This window comes from Mus caroli, chromosome 11 (assembly GCF_900094665.2).
Source record: "Mus caroli chromosome 11, CAROLI_EIJ_v1.1, whole genome shotgun sequence".
Taxonomy (NCBI): Eukaryota; Metazoa; Chordata; class Mammalia; order Rodentia; family Muridae; genus Mus; species Mus caroli.
The window spans coordinates 110,216,628-110,224,201 of NC_034580.1; the positions used below are offsets into that span (position 1 = coordinate 110,216,628).

The following is a 7,574-nucleotide window of genomic DNA, read 5'->3' on the forward strand; positions in this document are numbered from 1 at the left end:
CTCTCTCTCTCTCTCTCTCTCTCTCTCTCTCTCTCTCTCTCTCTTTCTTGCCTGTAACCCTTCTGTGTCAACCGTCTGGTTATTCCTGGAGCACACCCTAACAATCCAGGCCAATGCCTCCATTTCAAGATCTTTAACATTGTTGTTGTTGTTGTTATGTAAGGCATCACATACACAGGCTCCAGAAATGGGGATATGGACCTCTTTGGTGGCTGTTATTCTTCCTACCACAGGGATTGACTTCAGACAGGGGTAGATCTAGGGACTGATCTGGATCTTTCTTTCTCTCTCTCTCTCTCTCTCTCTCTCTCTCTCTCTCTCTCTCTCTCTCTCTCTCTCTCCTCAGCTTCCTGTACATTTGTCTCTCCTCCACACAGCACTTCAAATAACTCTCCTGCTTATATCCAAGGAGAGCGCAGCCTGCGTTTCTAAACCATGGTAGATAGCTTGGGGCTGGGAAGTGAATCTCCCTTTCTCCCTGTCATCAGTCTCTGTATCAACCCCTGGCATTTAATAAGGCTTGCATGGATGCTTGGGAGGAAGGTTGCTGGTAAGAGAGTAACTTGGGTTTGAGGTTAAAATACCCAACTTATTTGTTAATCAGCATAGGGCCCATTTTATGATCTGAGTTGGTGTTACTGGACCCATCAGCTATGAAGTGTCCTAGTGTAATTTTTATCTCTTCCTTTGAAGGGTTAGGCCAACCACATTGAGGGCACAGGAGAAATCCCAGCCCTGCTCATCATGAGTTATAAATAATTCTGGCTGACCTGGAACCCCTGAGAACCACCCCACTGTTCCTGGCCTTACCCTAGAACCTTAAAGGAACCCTCATTTGTTGAGATGGGGGTGACTTTGGTCATTCTGGACTCTGGATACAATCAGGACTTCAGGGAATTCTTTTAAGTCATATTTTCAGGAAGACGGTAGGATTAAGAATGCTGACACCACGAAGAACCTGTAGTTACAGGAACCCTGCATCTCAACTTGCCAGGGACAATGCTGATGCCCCTGTGGTCCTAAAAGACCTAATAGTTCTCCTCCTCATCCCCTAAGAGACCCCTTATTGTTAAAACAATAAATGTGTGACTACCCCAATAGTAACAGAACTGAACAGGGATTTCTTTTCTCCCTCAGCCAGCCAGTATACCATTAGTGCAGGTAAGGGCTTCAAAGCGACACCCTAGGATGAACCCCCTAAAACCAGTTTTCAGGCTTCCTTGTGCTAGCTTCAAAGTCCAAGAATGAGCAGGCTGGGGTGGGACCCAGTGGCTTGCCTGGCACACTTGAGACACCCAGGCTGCATTCTTAGCCCTGCAGAAGCAAATGAAATCAACACAGCCCAGGATTTCACACATTACTCCTGCTCTAAGGCACTGGGGAGCCTGTGGGTGGCTTTCTTGCAGCTGTCCCGAGCCTTTGCACACGGCCAGCCGCTGAGTCTGCTGGGACCTGGTCTCACTACAGCTTCACCCAGATCTCTGATGGTTCAGGAAAAAACACTTTTACAACCTTTCCTTGGGGTTATTTGTGGGAATGCCTATTTTAGTATACAATGCATAAATGATGCACTCTCTCTCTCTCTACCCCCCTCTGTGTGTGTGTGTTCTCTCCCCCCCCCCGTGTGTGTGTGTGTGTGTGTATATGTGTGTGTGTGTGTGTGTGTGTGTGTAGGCCAGAGGTCAACTTCTATCGTTATTTCTCCATTTCTCTGGTACTATCTATATTATTGTTCTCTGAATCAGGGTCTCTCTTTGGCCTGGGGTTTGCCAATTTTAAAACTAGGTTAGCGGGCCAGTGAACCCCAGGCAGATACTGGTTTCCACCTTCTCCAGCACTGGGATTACAAGTGAACCACCATGCTCCGTTTTCGTAGACAGGGTCTGGGGATTGAGCTTGGAACTTCAGGCTTGCACAGCAAGCATTATCTTACCAGCCTCCAAATATTTTCTGCTCAAGATTAGTTGAATCCATGGTGGCGGCAACTTCAGACACGGGGGCCTGAGTGCTTTTGTACATATGCATTCACAGATTATTAGGTGTGGACTTGCTTGTACAAGCTCCCATGCGTGCAGTTGCACACACACAGGCACACACACAAACACACACACACACATACACACACACAGGTCCTACCTAAGCACATACAGCTGGCTCTCTTTGTGATTGTTTGTTTTACTGAACTATTTGATATTCAATCTCTTGTGTCTTGCTTCCCTTTCTCAACAATACCTTGGGGAATCTCTCTGGGTAGCTCTAATTAATTGTTTTCAATAGCATATCACGTTGCCTGGTGTGAATGTTCTGTAATTTATGCACCCAGACCTCTAGTGTGAATATCCACTTTCTTTCCTCGGAAGAAAATTCACCAGCGGACGAATGTGTTACCCCTTTGCCCCGGCGATTCTCACTAAGATATGATTCGGAAGCCTCTAAGCATTGAAGGCCGTTAGAAGAAAGCAATCGGCTGCATTGTTTTTCGGAGATGGTCGCACTGACCGCTGAGCTGCCGGCACAGCTTGGTGTCCAAATTCCATCTATATTTGATCTCGAAAAGTGCCTCCAATTCTCATGTTTGCCTAGTGCCACGCTGGAGCTGATGAGCCAGCAAGGGTGGGCTCCTACATGGCTGACACCTCTGTGCTTCAGAAAGGCCCCTGGCTTTGGAACAACTCTGCCTCTGCTCCTTATAACTGGGGAGATTCATAAAACTAATTACTGTCCCCTGTGTTTGGGACAGACTAGAAACTGGGATGCTAACCTTACAGAATGGTCCAGGAGGTGATACACGTCCAATCTCTGGCCCTAGGGAGCTCCCGGACAGCATTGCTCTTCCTCACCAAAGAGTCACGAATCATGGTCGAGCGTGAAGAGAAATGTCCAAGTCCATCAATGGAGCTGCTCTCCAAACCCGAGACGCAAACAGAAACAGGCTGTGTTTGCAATAATTGGTTGTCCTGTCTTTGTTTACAGGGTATCGGGCATGCCAGGGATTCTGAAAGCAGTTCATTGCTGACAAAGTCCAGAATGCTGGCAAGCCACAGGAGAGAGGCCAGGCTGGAAGGGCCCCCCCGCCTATGCTTGGGGGTCGGGGGAGAACTGCAAACAGCAGGCAGCAGCATTTGACAAGGAGCCCAGATCATCTTTGATGGTGCTGGCTATTTGTCACAGGAACAGAAAACTCATGACCACAAGGCCTTTGAGGGGTGGTTAGGGTTCCTCCAGGTCACGAGAATGTAGTCCCCTGATGGGATTTGGTGGCCTGTTAAGAAACAGGGGAGAAAGCTCAGTGGATGAACCTGAGTTCAGATCCAAGGACCCATGGAAAGGCAGATGTAGCAGTGTTCAGGCTGTAGTCTCAGGGCTCCTACTGCAAATGGGAGATAGAGACAGGAATCCCCAGAAACCCACAGACCAGCATGCCTGGATACACAGTTCCAAACAAGAGATTCTGTGTTCAATAAAGTAGATGGAGAGGGCTGTCACTCTAGGTTGTTCTCTGACTTCTGCGAAGATGCCAGGGTACAAACATGCCCACCCTCACCCACACGAACATGCACATCTAACACACACACATACACAAACCCACAGGATTTTTTTTAAGTGAGATCAAAGAAGCCTTCTAGGGAAGGGCAGGGGAAGCAGTGCTCTTAAACCCTCCCATGAGCTAGCCATGGGTTTACTGAGGCAGTAGCAGGTCAGAGGACATTTTCCCACCCGCCATTAGAGACTGCTTCCTGATTCTACCCCACCATACTCCATCTTTTCAGATGTCTCTACCTGACTTCCTCAGGCAATCTCCATACCACACATCTGTTGAGAAGTAATGGCTGGTGGTCTCCCAGAACTCACTTGTTGAAAGTCCTGATGGAATGGTATTTGGAGATGACACTTGACTGAGCTTTCAGATAGAATTCCCCCGCACTGGTCCATGCTGGTAAAGTCTTGATCTCCAGATTGGTGCTATTGGGGGGTGGGGGAACCATTAAGATGTGGGAGATGGAGGGACAGTCATTTGGTGTGCTTTTGCAGGGAATTGTGGGGGAAAGAGAGAGAGAGAGAGAGAGAGAGAGAGAGAGAGAGAGCATTTTTTAAAATCAGCATCAGTACCCCAAGTCCCTGAGAACTGAAGTCTCTATATCTTGTGTTTCTTCCCCACAAAACACTGTCCCCTGAGCCACAGCCCCAAACACCTTGTGACGTTTAGTTTTAATTATCGACATGCCGCCGCAGTTGAGAATCACCTGGGAAGAGTCTCTCTTTGAAGGACTGTCCACATCAGGTTGTCCTATGAGCATGTCTGTGAGGGATTGTCTTGATTGCCTTAACTGATGTGGGCAGACCCAGCCTGGAAGTGGGCAGTACCAGTCCCCGGATTTGGGCTCTGACCTGGCCAGTACAAAGCACGCATGCGCATTCGTTCTTTCTGCTCCTGACGGGTTTAACTAAGCGCTTCAAGCTCCCGCTGTTTTGATTTCCTCACAATGATGCACTATAACCCGGAATTGTGCACTGAAATAAATCCTTTCTCTCTAAATTGCTTTGTATCAGGATATTCTATCACAGCAACCGCAATGAAACTAGGTCCATCCTTCATCCGGTAATCCTGTCCCTCACGTCAGCGCTACCCCTGGAAGATGATGGAGGTAGCCTTTTTTTTTTTTACTGGATAACTCAGCAGGATCCTAAAACAACCCCTAGTGCTAAGCATGGTGTTCTACACACAGTGGGTACTTTATACACACTGGGGGAATTTCTGTTTGAAATAGCAGTTGGTGCCCACAGGCAGACGGGGAGACAGACTAGGAGGGACCAGCCAATGCCTAGATCGGGAAAGTGTAAGTCCACACGCAGCCTCCACTGAAGTCTAAGTTCCACCAGGAAAGTGGGAGCCGTTACTGTTAATTTCTCAGACCCAAGGCGTCATTCACTCATTATAATCTTCAGAAAGGATTCATATTAATGGTCAGCCACACTGTTCTCTCCTCTCAAGGTAAGAAGATTTATCGCCCAAACTTACATTTTATCGTGAACAACGGAATAAAAATGATCGATTTCCTGGCCCGCCTTACAGCATCCTTCCACGGTTATTAAAGTCTCTAAAAATGTTTTCTTAAAAAAAAAAAAAGGGAGAAGAAGAAGATGAAAAGAAAGAGAGGTGGAGAGAGAGCCAGGAGGCACTGGGAAGGCCGGTTACTGAAGCCATCCATCTTGTCAGCGCTGGACCACATAACCTTGATGTCACGATATCTTCTCCTCACACCTAGATTTACAATTTGCCAGCCAGCCAATATAATAGAAACGCTGAACTTCCCTGTTAGATGTGAAAGATTGGTGGGATTTTTTATTTGCTTAATTATTTATTATGTATATGAATGCCATGCTGGTGTGTAGATTGTGCGCATCCTTACGTTCACGGAGGCCAAAAGAGGGCATTGAATTTCCTGGGATTGGAGTTATCAACAGTTGTGAGTTTCACGTGGGAGTGAAACCCAGGTCCAGCTCTGCAAGAGCAGCAAGTGCTCTAAGGGATGAGCCATCTCTCTAGTTCCAAACTGGAAGATGCTTAAGGAGCCCTGCAGATGGAGCATCCCAACTCTGAAACTCCCTCAAAGCCCTTGGCCTCCTCTGGGCTCTTGGCAATTGTCCCTAAGCTGGGAATTCTGGACTTTAAGAACAGAGAGGTGGATTTCAACTCCAGAATCTCAAACATAGTAGACCAAGAGCCCTTCAGTCTTTGTCTACAGGAGAACAAGCAGATGATGCTTCTAGAGGGCCAGGAACTTGGCTGTTGGAAGCTTGGGTCATGCAACAGATGGGTTGAAATCCAGAGAGAAGGGGAACGCTTAAGCTATGGGCTAGTAATATAGTCAACACTGCCAGCCCTCAGAGGTGCCAGTGTGAGTACAACTACATCTGTTCATTCTAGAGGGTTCCCAGGAGCCTTTGGTTCACCGTTTTGGTAATCTAATTCTGTTAAGTGTCAAGCAATACAATTTTATGTCAATCATCTTCCTGGTATATGGCGAATTCCTTCAGGACAAAAATATCAACCCCTCCTCTCCACCCCCACCCCCACCCCGGCCCCAGTACTTCCACTTGGATACTTGTACTGAAGCCAATCTATTTGAATGTGGCAAAATCGGGTTTCAAAATCCCATAATTCAGAATCCATTACTAGGTCACCCTGGTCTCTTTCCAAATTAGCGCTCATTAATCAGGTCTTCCAAGGCTTGTTTCTGTCTTCTGCTTGCAGCTTAGCTTGCGCTCAGGCAATTCCATCCAGACCTGTGGGTCCTTACAAGATGGGTGGGGCCTGGGGGCTCCGACCCACCATTCAGAACTCGGGCCTCTCCTCAAAGCCTCCCTCCATCCTGCCAGGTTTAACACATTTTAAGAGCTGAGCCTGCTGTGTGGGTGGATTTTTCCTGGTGTGGTCTGGAAGACAGCCATGAATCTGTCTCGGGCCATTTGACTCCGGCTCCCAATGCCAACCTTAACAGACACTTCCATCAGGCCGGACTCACCAACGATCTATAAGCCATTAACCAGGCAGTATTAGACCTCCCTGCTGGAATACAAAGAGAGGCAGGGAAGGAGAACAGAGAAGAGGTATAAGGAGCAGGGTGCTGGGTGGGGACAGCTGCTCTCTTGTCTGACCCTGTCACATAGATCTGATCTGAGCTACAGAGATCTGATTAACCACTTCCTCTCCTCTCCATCTGGGTAAGGTCAGAAAGTCAGCCCTATAGGCAGGGGACAGCTCGGGAACCCAGACTCAAATGCCTGCCAGGGCTAGATCTGTTTTGAGCCATATGGCTGTGCTTCAAACACCATTAGTCCTTGACTGGGGAAAGGGGGGGGGGAGTTCTTCACAAGTGTCTGGCTTCCTTCACTAGAAAAGGATTCACATTTGTAATTGGAGCTCTTGGAAGGTAGAGACAACTAATTCTCTAGGACTCACTGGCCAGCCTAGCCTACTTGGTAAGCCCCCAAGCTAATGATAGACCCTGTCCCAAAATGCTAGGTAGATGGTACTCAAGAAAGAGTTGTGTGTGTGTGTGTACATGTGTGTGTACATGTGTGTGTACATGTGTGTGTACATGTGTGTGTGCATGTGTGTGTATACAGAGACCAGAGGTCAATATTGGATGTCTTTACCTGGAGCTTTCCAGTTTGCCTAGAATGTCTGGCCAGCGAACCCCAAAGTTAGCCATGTCTGCATGTGACAGACTGGAATAACAGAAGTCACTGCCACACTCAGCTTTTACGTGGATGCCGGGAATCTGAACTCAGGTCCTTATGCTTGTTCAGCAAATATTTCACCCACTAAACCGTCTCCAGCCCCAGACACCGTATTCTTTTTTGTAAATTAGGTATTTTCTTCATTTACATTTCAAGTGCTATCCCAAAATTCCCCTTACCATCCCCCCCAACCCCCTACCCACCCACTCCCACTTCTTGGCCCTGGCTTTCCCCTGTACTGAGGCATATAAAGTTTGCAAAACCAAGGGGCCTCTCTTCCCAATGATGGCTGACTAGGCCATCTTCTGATACATATGCAGCTAGAGACA

At 47.7% G+C, this 7,574-nt stretch overlaps 1 long non-coding RNA gene across 1 annotated transcript; it reads right to left on the bottom strand.

Annotated features, from left to right (window-relative positions):
• Positions 1–3,163: 3,163 nt before the first annotated feature.
• LOC110304250 lies at positions 3,164–4,356 on the bottom strand. The gene is made up of 3 exons (XR_002379038.1): positions 4,245–4,356; positions 3,853–3,963; positions 3,164–3,262 (listed from the first exon to the last, which is right to left on the bottom strand). It is a non-coding gene; the product is annotated as an uncharacterized LOC110304250 (long non-coding RNA).
• Positions 4,357–7,574: the final 3,218 nt, after the last annotated feature.